The sequence below is a fragment of the Denticeps clupeoides genome, chromosome 1, assembly GCF_900700375.1.
Source record: "Denticeps clupeoides chromosome 1, fDenClu1.1, whole genome shotgun sequence".
NCBI classification, from domain to species: domain Eukaryota; kingdom Metazoa; phylum Chordata; class Actinopteri; order Clupeiformes; family Denticipitidae; genus Denticeps; species Denticeps clupeoides.
The window spans coordinates 31,611,201-31,623,328 of NC_041707.1; positions in this window are offsets into that span (position 1 = coordinate 31,611,201).

The window sequence follows — 12,128 nt, forward strand, 5'->3', positions numbered from 1 at the left end:
TTGGAATTGTGTGTGCGAGCTGATACTGCTCAGCTGTCTCATTAGCTATATCATTAGGCCAACAGCTGACAGAGCAGGAGGCTGCATTCTCCCGACGTCTCGTGGGAAACCATGAGATCAGATCATACACACACACACACACACACACACACACACAGTCAGGAAACCATAAACCTCGCAGCCCTTGTATAGATGACCCGTAGCTACGGATGCCATGAAGTGATCTCTGCATGTAAATTAACTGAATATCCTTTACCAGGCACACACACACACACACACACAGTTTATTGACTTCTCCACCTGTGTTCAACTCAGTGAACTCACACTCAGAAAAGGTAAATATTTGTTCTTGATCTGAGTTTACAGAAAACTGTCCCAATACTGCATTTGTTGCAGTGTGTAGTGTGTGTGTGTGTGTGTGTGTGTGTGTACACATTCATAAGTACTTTCAATCTCTCTTGTAAAAAAATCTCTGTAAGCTAGGATGATTTCCCACTGTCCTCAGAGCTAAGAGACAGCTGCAATTTGCACATACACATACTCTCTTACATACACACACATACACACACTCTCTCTCTCTCTCCCATATAGACATCCGTTGGAAATTCCTGGGGTGATTCTGTCTCTGTAATGTGCCTTGATTTGGTTTCATAATGACAGCACTTCTCTAAAATAATCTAGAGCACCGCTCTTCCTCCTGCTTCCTCTTCCTTCCGTCTGTCTTGTGCTGTCCCTGTGTGTGTGTGTGTGTGTGTGTGTGAACAGCAGGCTAAGAGCCAAATCCACCTTTTCAGGAAGTACTAATGGGCTGAATTGGCTGTGACTTTCTGTGACACAGGATCAGGATGTTACAGTAGAGGAGAATAGATCAGACCTCAGTGGGTTCCAGGATGGATTACACACAGTGATTGGCTGAGGACCATTCTCCAGCAGGTGCCAGTGTAAATATACCTGAATGGTCACCGTAAATCATGTTGCTTAGCAACAATGTAATTATCAACAATTCCAAACATAGAGTTATCTGACGGATTTTAAAACTTGTGTTAATTCCTTAGAATATAATAGAATATAATAGAATATAATAAAATACAATTCTAATACAATGAAAGTGTCAAATTACTTAAAAAGTATGATCGTAATTTACACTCATTGCTTATACAGGGAGTGCAGAATTATTAGGCAAATGAGTATTTTGTCCACATCATCCTCTTCATGCATGTTGTCTTACTCCAAGCTGTATAGGCTCGAAAGCCTACTACCAATTAAGCATATTAGGTGATGTGCATCTCTGTAATGAGAAGGGGTGTGGTCTAATGACATCAACACCCTATATCAGGTGTGCATAATTATTAGGCAACTTCCTTTCCTTTGGCAAAATGGGTCAAAAGAAGGACTTGACAGGCTCAGAAAAGTCAAAAATAGTGAGATATCTTGCAGAGGGATGCAGCACTTTTAAAATTGCAAAGCTTTTGAAGCGTGGTCATCGAACAATCAAGCGTTTCATTCAAAATAGTCAACAGGGTCGCAAGAAGCATGTGGAAAAACCAAGGCACAAAATAACTGCCCATGAACTGAGAAAAGTCAAGTGTGCAGCTGACAAGATTCCACTTGCCACCAGTTTGGCCATATTTCAGAGCTGCAACATCCAAAAACACAACAGAGCTGCAACATCCAAAAGAACAAGGTGTGCAATACTCAGAGACATGGCCAAGGTAAGAAAGGCTGAAAGACGACCACCACTGAACAAGACACACAAGCTGAAACGTCAAGACTGGGCCAAGAAATATCACAAGACTGATTTTTCTAAGGTTTTATGGACTGATGAAATGAGAGTGAGTCTTGATGGGCCAGATGGATGGGCCCGTGGCTGGATTTGTAAAGGGCAGAGAGCTCCAGTCCGACTCAGACGCCAGCAAGGTGGAGGTGGAGTACTGGTTTGGGCTGGTATCATCAAAGATGAGCTTGTGGGGCCTTTTAGGGTTGAGGATGGAGTCAAGCTCAACTCCCAGTCCTACTGCCAGTTTCTGGAAGACACCTTCTTCAAGCAGTGGTACAGGAAGAAGTCTGCATCCTTCAAGAAAAACATGATTTTCATGCAGGACAATGCTCCATCACACGCGTCCAAGTACTCCACAGCGTGGCTGGCAAGAAAGGGTATAAAAGAAGAAAAACTAATGACATGGCCTCCTTGTTCACCTGATCTGAACCCCATTGAGAACCTGTGGTCCATCATCAAATGTGAGATTTACAAGGAGGGAAAACAGTACACCTCTCTGAACAGTGTCTGGGAGGCTGTGGTTGCTGCTGCACGCAATGTTGATGGTGAACAGATCAAAACACTGACAGAATCCATGGATGGCAGGCTTTTGAGTGTCCTTGCAAAGAAAGGTGGCTATATTGGTCACTGATTTGTTTTTGAAAGTCAGAAATTTGTGAATGTGGAGATGTTATATTGGTTTCACTGGTAAAAATAAATAATTGAAATGGGTATATATTTGTTTTTTGTTAAGTTGCCTAATAATTATGCACAGTAATAGTCACCTGCACACACAGATATCCCCCTAAAATAGCTAAAAATAAAAACAAACTAAAAACTACTTCCAAAAACATTCAGCTTTGATATTAATGAGTTTTTTGAGTTCATTGAGAACATGATTGTTGTTCAATAATATAATTATTCCTCAAAAATACAACTTGCCTAATAATTCTGCACTCCCTGTATAGTCAAGATCACTCTCAACCAGGAAACCAGCTTTGTTCCATTTCTTTCTTTCTTTCTTTCTTTCTTTCTTTCTTTCTTTCTTTCTATGTGTGTGAAAAGGTCAGTGTTTCAGGGCAGGAGCTGAAAATGTTTTAATGCACCCTGTCTGTTGAGCTGACAGGACCTGAGGTGTTACATTATTTTTCATCTCTCTCTTTCTGTCTCTCTCTCTCTTTTTTTCTGTATGAGTGACAGATGAAAGTGCAGCATCTTGAAAGGCAGAGACTGTGCCAGTCTGTTGGACCTCCAGGCTCCACTCATCCTGCTGTTCTTTCCTTCACTTTTTTTTTTACATTTTTTTATAACTGTTTCACCTGGAAATCACTGTAGTTATTGTAATTCACGACACATCAGCATTCCCACTCTGACAGACAATAATTTCACTCTCCCTCTCAAGCGCAGCTTTTGGTGATACAGGTGAGGTAAGATGGGTCGGGTTTTCCTCTGTGTGGGAGGAGGTTCTCCAGCTCTCCTCTCTCTGAAAATGAACTTTTCCTTCTGCTGATCATATGATGCCTTTGTAAACCCTTATTTATTGCCCTGCAAACCCCCCAATCTAATGGGTTTAATGGGTTCTGAAATCGTATCCCATTACATTTCAATGGTGTTCTTTTCCAGAGCATTAACAACTATGACAATCAATGATATACACAACGGAGGAGGTAAATTTCATTTTTAACCTACAAATGCAGATACAGTCGAAACTGAAACGCCCACCATGGTTCCCGCTCAAGTGGGCACACAATGCGTAGGAGAGGTGAAACATGTCTAATTTGAGTAGGCTTGACTGAAGGCTAGCCAATAGGTGAGATGAATGTAATGGGCTGAGGGTACAGGCCATTTTGTGTTCTGGGAATCACCTGCTTCCGCCTTCATGTGACGCTGTTACGTGACAGACACATGGTTGTAAGTGGGGATTGAAGTGGGGATTGCAACTGTCTGGCGACAATCTGGAGATTGCTACTCACTAATCGCTGCTCTCACTCTCTCCAATATAAAACAACCTGATAAATGCTGGAATGAACAGAGCGACTGACCTGCTGCTACTGTCCACATAGGTGTGATGCTGGTGGCCAACTACTATCAGCAAACACTGGTACTCAACATGATGAAGAAACCAATGTTTATTAAAATCTATAAAAAAATATATATGAACATATTTTATTACAATAGAATTGCATTAAAAATGTTACAACAAAGGAAGCTAATTTATGTTGGAAAATTGGAAATGCATCCCATCCATGCTGCCATACATCTGGTTGCTAAGCAATGACTTTTCCTTTTCCATCACTCCAAGCTTGTGCTGATTTAGGGGGTTCTGATCTTCTATGGCAAGTGTGTGAGGGTTTTATTACAGGAAGCTGAGTTTGCAGAAGTGTGCTATATGAAGCTGAGGACATAGTCATTCTATTCTATTATCTTCTATTCAATTCCATTCCATTCTATTCTATTCTATTCTATTCCCCACATTTATTAGTGGTACCAGTGTAATTGAGTTCAGATAACTGCTTTAGCAGGTGGCAGATGTTGGTGTCAAGTGAATGGTGTGTGTGTGTGTGTGTGTGTGTGTGTGTGTGTGTGTGCGTGTTATGCTGGCCCACAGTTGACAGTGTTTGGTGTATAGGTGTGTGTTGGCAAGACAGAGTTTTAAAGAAAGTTGGGGGCAATGCCATTCTGGCAAGAAGAACTACTATACTACACCCCCCCCCAACACACACACACCCACACACACACACCCATACAGCCCTCTTCCGTTGTCCTCTCTCTATTTATTTGTCCATCTTTCTCTCTCCCTCTCTCTGTATCCTTCTGCTGTCTTCAGGAAGTCCCTGTTGAATGGAGTCTATTCACCACCCCGGCAACAGTTGTGGAGGAGAGGGACCCCAATTGGGTGAGACCCCCCCCATCCAACACACACACACACACACACACACACACACACACACACACACACTTGCTCTATAGCCTTCTGCAGTGTGGGGCTGTCCAGCTGGTGTTTGGAATCGAAGCAGCCCAGAAGAGAACTATGTCACAAATACAAAAGGTGTCTGGTTGGACTGGACTACTTCAGCATGTGTGTGTGTGAGTGTGTGTATGTTTGTACTACTTGTAGTAAAACAAGAACAAACAGGCTATTTATAGATGGAGACAAGCATTCACTCAATGCTGTATAAATTTGGGATTGAATGTGTAACCCAGCACAGGTAATAGAACCACACACACACACAGTTTTTATGGCACAGTTCACTCAAAAAAAGCATAAACAATTATTTAATATGTAACTTTAATATGTTACATATCTATAACACCAGGTCCTTACTAACAGCTGAAAACTTTTTTGTGTGCATGTGTGTGTGTGTGTGTGTGTGTGTGTGTGTGTGTGTATGTGTGTGTGTAAGCTAGCCTCATCCATCAGGGAGGACAGGCTAGTGAAGAAACAGGAAGGAACACTGGGGCTGGAATTCATCAAGTGCCAGAGAAAGTGGCACTACACTGACACACACACACACACACACAGACTCACAAGTCTTAAGTCATCATCTCCCAATCCTCTGTATCTGAGTTAAAAGAGAATTTTAAATGTAGTTTAAACTTGTCTTAATGTAAGACTTGTAGATGACTGTAGATGACTGCAAGTCATGAATATTTTTTTTTATCCGTCAACCAAAAAAAAACCTTTCTCTGTGCCGTCAGAGTCTGGTAAACAGTGGCGCTTTCTACACTGTCTGAGAACAGGTGCCATCTGGCTCATTCATTCATTCGTTCATTCGTTAGGCTGAATTGCTGCGTTCAGGATCTACTGCCCGTGTCTCAGGAGTGAAAAAACAGGAACAGGGATGAAAACCTTCCACTCCCCCGAGTCTGAGTAAACGTGGAACAGAGAGCTCTTTCAACACCTCACTACCTGTTCGCCTGCAGCGGCCCACTGCCGACCCTCGAAGAACTGAGCAACGGTGCTGATGCAATGCGGCGTCAGACAAGACGAGTGACGGGCAGCTCTAAACGGAGGGTTCACGACTCACCGAACACTGAACCCTCCAACCGGGGTCACTTGCTGTCAGAATTCAGTGTAACGCCTCTGTTATTGGGGTGTCCGTTATAAAACCTTGTTTACATAATAATCAGAAGAGCAGAATATCTTTTAATTCCAGACCTTTCGAACCCATCTGAGTGTAAATGCCACCATTTCAATCGCAACAAGTGCCTTCACTGTTGAATAAACCTGTTCAATTAAAATTGCATAGATTTGCATATGGTAGCGGGGGAAGTGAATTCAGCGGGGGAAGTGTTTAGCAGAATTGCACATTTGTAGTAAATGTTTTGTCCGAGGGGGTTCTATCTGGCTCGGAGCAACAGCATTATTACCTTTATGTATTATAGTACACATTACTGAACTTAACATATAAACAAATATTCACTTTAAACTTCTTAACCTCTTCAGTCACTGCAGCTAATAACGTTGTGTTCATTTAGTTCATTTTTACATATAAACACACGCGGTGTTCAACCAACACTGAGTATATATACTACATGTACCGTAGAGGACAGACAAGTATGGAGGAGCTGCTGGGGTGATTTCATGGCTCTGGGAAGGAAACTGTTTAAGTGCCATCTGAGAAACTGCTACAGAAGAGGGTGGAAACGATATGTTGAAATTTGCGGCGTTGCTGAAACCAGGCTGTTACACGGTGGGGGTGTGAAGAGGTGAGGATCCCTCTGTAGAACTGAACCAGAATCAGATGTTAAATAATTCTCAGCTGTTCTCCCTAAATAGGACATCTGCAGACAGAAGACAAAGCATTTGTTCAGCGCGCCAGGTTGCCTGACTTCAAAATTCCTCGTCAATGCTGTTTACCCAAATAATGACATAACGCACTGTTCCGACTCGCAGCGGCTGCAGCTCGGAGCTCGCTGTTAAGCGCGTTGCCAAATATGCCCAGGGCTCTCCACTCTCTGGCTTAACCACACCTGAAGCGCTGGGAAAACGTTGTATTGCGCAACAACAATGGAAACCTGAGATGATGACAGCAGCTAATGCGGCGTCACCACAGGGAATACTGCAGGTGCGTTCACACTGAACAGGACAGATAATGGGGATTTGGGGGACTATTGTGTTTACTAAACCTTCTGAATCTAATTGTCATTCATCATTGATAAAGCAAACATTTTCTTTGTTATGCAGAAAATAGGGTTTTAAGAGAGTTGGATTTCAGGTGAGGTGAATGAATGGTGACATTTTGCTGTATGCGTAATAGTATTCAGAGCGTTGTTTTATAAAAGGCAGAGTCTCCTTGCACCCGCCCTAATGATGCAGTAAAGCTATTTGCATACATTAGTGTGCATATTGACCATTCACCACAATAAAAGGTTGCATTAATGTTGTATTCATCAACTAAATTTATGACAAAATAACTTTTTGACAAAATAACTTCTGTCAACAAACCTTTTTGACCTGATCGAGACAAGATGTAAATACTGAAAGCAGGTTCACACTGAGCACATGTGACAGACTTGACCGAGTCTGGAGACGCCGTGGAGAACGTTCTGCTGCCTGAAACATCCTCCAGCATGACCGGTCTGTCAGTGGGTCAGTAATGGTGTGGGGTGGCATTTCTTTAGGGGGACACACAGCCCTCTATGTGCTCCCCAGAGGTAGCCTGTCTGCCATTAGGTACCAAGATGTCTCGCTCCATCCACCAACACTATGTTGCACCACAGACTGTCCAGGATTTGGCGGAAGCTTTAGTCCAGGTCTGGGAGGAGATCCCTCAGGAGACCATGCGCCACCTCATCAGGAGCATGTCCAGGCATTGTAGGAAGGTCATACAGGCATGTGGAGGCCACACACACTACTGAGCCTCATTTTTACTTGTTTTACGGACATTACATCCAAGTTGGATCAGCTGTAATGTTTTGAGCGTGACTCTAAATCCAGACCTCTGTGAGTTCATACATTTGATTTCCATCAGTAATTTTTGTGTGATTTTGTTGTCAGCACATTCAAGAATATTTAATTTGTTCAGATCCAGGATGTCTAATTTTTGTGTTCCATTTATTTTTTGGAGCAGTGTACATTTTCTTCAAGCAAATTTGTCAAAATAACATTAGTAAGACAATGATGGTTCAATGATCTACAGGCTTAACAAAGGGTTGTTTAAAATAATTTACTTAAAATTTATTTACACCTCTAAAAGCATAAAATACACTCCACATGATGGAGAGGACTGAGCTAGTCAACTTTAATAATTTGTCTGAATTCCTACAAAACAACAGTGATCCAAAAGTTATAGGGGGCATTTCATAAAAGCTTTAGGAATATTAAACGACTGTCCTAACTTGAGCCCACAGACTGTAGTTCAGAAACTTGTGAAAGTGAAGAGATTGTCATTGTGAAGCACTGGAGCACAGCACACGGTGACACAACGAAATGTGTCCTCTGCATTTAACTGTCACCCTTGGTGAGCAGTGGGCAGCCATGACAGGCGCCCGGGGAGCAGTGTTTGGGGACGGTCCTTTGCTCAGTGGCACCTCAGTGGCACCTTGGCGACTTGGGATTTGAACTGGCAAAATTCTGACTACGGGGCCGCCTTCTTAATCACTAGGCCACCACCGCCCCATTTTTGTGCACACATGATCATTTCATGGTGCTTAAGGGGCTCCGTAGTAGTGAGCTAGCTGCTTGCAAAACACAAAATTGGGCAGTGGTGGCCTAGCAGTTAAGGAAGTGGCCCCGTAATCAGAAGGTTGCCGGTTCGAATCCCGAACCGCCAAGGTGCCACTGAGGTGCTACTGAGCAAAGCACCGTCCCCACACACTGCTCCCTGGGTGCCTGTCATGGCTGACCACTGCTCACTCAGGGTGATGGGTTAAATGCAGAGGACACATGTGACAATCACTTCACTTTTAAAATATCTCCCCTGGAAAAGACTATTATACTATGCGTGCTCACACAATATTCTTTTATTCTCATAGTTTGATGACAAGAAATGCAGAGCTAGTCAATGATCTTGTAGTTAGTTATATTACTCAGCACCCCCCCGTCTCCTCGACGTCTGATTGGTGAAAACGTGTCATGTGGTTATTGTTTATTGCTGCTACATCTGAATGGTGAAACGTGAAACGTCGGCGGGTCTGTCTGGCAAAAATAAAGCATGTAAAGTTTGACAAAGTAACCAGTCAAATGTATTGAATATTGATGTAATGAAAAGTAAATTAGGATTATAAAAGGTGTAATTTAAAAAACACTCAAGTAAATGTAACGGAGTAAATGTAACTTGTTACTACCCACTTCAGCTGGACACCTAGCCCCCCAAAAAAGATCCTTGTAGGTTACTGTGTGCTCTGTGCAGGGAGTTTTTACAGGTCAACGTTCAGGTACGTCTTGCAGACTGCAACACAAAAGCTCCATTCACGGTCGAGGCCATTCGAGCACGGACACCAAAATTTACGACCAGACCTGATCACAGGAAAGGGAACAGAGTGCCCCCTCATCTCAAACACACCCGAGTCAATGGTCCAACACAAACAGTCTGCCAGCAGCATAGTGCTCCCTGTATCTCCCACTCTCATCATAATCACGCAGATGCCATCAGACGGTCACACATCTATGCTGGCACGCTAACACTGTCGGGCTTAACAGCGCTTCACCAACAGAGAGAACTGTGTATGTTTCCATGTGCCTGTGTTCATGTGTAATTATGCCTGAATATCTCTTCTGCCTGGTCGTGTGTTGAAAATGGTGAACAGACGGCAGTGCTGCTTTTTTTTTAAAGATAGAAATACAATCAGTCTGGGGTGCAATGACAGAGGGATATTGAGAATTCGGGGGTCTTGTTATCCATCTGAATCCATGTCAACAGTTATTTGCAACAAAGCCCGTTCCAGCTACTGTTACATGGAATGTTCCTGGAACGTTGCGCAAAGATCTCACAACATCTGCAGACAACACTCCAACTCCAGCTTCTAAGAACATTTTGTTGCTAACAGAATACATATGATAACGGTTTCATGCATTGTTTGAATTAACTGATGTGTCCCCATGACCCCTCCAAACATCCAAATAACCTTAACAGTTTAAATGATCTGACTTTACTCATTCTGCAATTGCCATTTCTCCTCTGGTCCTAGACAGGGAGAAAGCAAGAGTTCTGTTCTATTATTTGGATTGTTTACCTTAGGAGAACCTAGAACCAGGTCACACATGGAAGCGTTTATTGCAGTTTAATGATGGCTTATTTCACAGCAAATAAGTCAACGGCAATTCCTTTGAATCACAGATCATTTACGATGAACCACCGAACGACAACAACATTCTTTTCAGTTCAGTAAGAGTCAAACCCAGACCTGACACTAAACACACAACACACACACAGACACACTATCTCTATAAAACAGTATCTTAGTATTTCGGTAATGATATTAACTTGTAAAGGAGGGCCACGTGTTGTTGTTTTCCACATTTCTTTTAACAAATGAGACACACACACAGAAATACTTGTGTCATTAGGATGATGAACAATGAAAGTGACACCAACTTATTATTTCTGGGGTCTATTGACCAAATGGCACATTGTGATATTAAATCACACCCCCAAATCAAACACACCCACCTCTCCAAACACACACAGACTGGACTTACACATTCACATATTCTCATATGGACTATAAATATAACACCACCTCGACATGAGCCTGAACCCCACCCCTTAACATAACCCCAAGCATTGGGCCGTTTAGTGATGCCTCCTTTCCCACATCTTCTTATCTGTTCCTGTCTTTCTAATCTACCCCTTTTCATCTTCTCTTTGCAATAACAGTATGGTACTGCTGAGAATTGGTTTTTATTGTGTGTGTTTGTGTTGCCATTTTGTTTTGGTTTCTTTTGAATTAATATGATGTTAGATTGAGAAGAGATGTGTTGGTTTTCCTCAGCCAATCATTAACATTGATATCTAGACAAAGCTGATGTATTGTTCTCCAAACACACAATGCCAAGATTTACTGTATGTTATCATCACAAATCATGTTTTGTTTTTATATTAAACAAAGAGTCAATGCAACATATACAGACTCTCAAAATAGAGGAGCTCAATTTATATGTTTTCATGTGTTGCAATATTTCATTTTTGTTATTATTTATCCCACAGTTTGAAACTACTGCAGTAATTGGATCCTGGTTTTGTGCATCTTTTTTTTGTGTCCAGCACTCTAGATGAATTGGTGACTTAAAAATGGCCATAGGTGTAAGTGTGTGAGTGAATGATGTGTGTGGATGGGCATGTATTAAGGAGAAAGGGAAAGTGAGCGATGGTGGTCAGGTATACAGCATCCTGTTCAGTTAAAGAAACAGGCATTTGCTGAGTAAAAAAAAAAATTTTTTTTTTTTTCTACCAAAATCATTCTTTTGGAGTCATTCCAAAAGAGAACATATGGAGCTTTTTCTGCATGTCCCCAAATCTGAATGATTTATAGTCAGCATAAATTGTATTTATGTGACATTTCAAGATCAGTCTTGTTATCAGATACTTGATTTGAAAACGAATGATCAGAAAAATGGTAAAGAATATTAAAAAGGCTTTTTCCCCACATCACCTGCCATTCAACCAGATATGTAAACTCACTCACTCAAAATGATCCAAGACTCCCAACCAGGCCACTCCATCAGAGGGGCTAAATTTAGATTAAAGCCAAACGCTTTAAAAAGCAATAGTATCAGAATACGCCAGTGTGCGAGTACAATTGGCCATGGATGAACCGTTCCTGCAGGAACAGGGCTCATCAGGGCCTGTAACTTAACAATATATGAGATGCTTGGTTACTACGGCAATAGTTTACCGTGTGCGTGTTTGCATAATGCAAGCGTGAGTGTGTGTGAAAACACCTGTTGCCAGATGTCTCTCTGCCCCATGGCTGTCATGGCCACAGCATTGCTAATCACTGATTACTCTCCGTCACACTGACAACATTCCAGCATCCAGTTACAGGAGCTTGCCCCCCCTTCCCCCTCCCAACACACACACACACACACACACACACACACACACACAGAGGAACACACATTTGCACACATGTTCATACACACCTTGTAGCCCTCATAGCGCAGCAAACACACACACACTTGGACCCCAATCTCTAAACTGAGGTCAATTAAGTTTTTCATAACGATAAATGCATGGGGAGTTAAACACACACACACACACACACACACACACACACACACAAACACACACACACACACACACACTTAACTCTGGTGGACCCATGTGGCTAAACAACAGTGGATAGATACACTTTGGGCCACACACACGCTTGAGGCCACAGGGAGAGCTGCTGTGGACAAGAGTATATTTAACCTTCCAGAACCTTC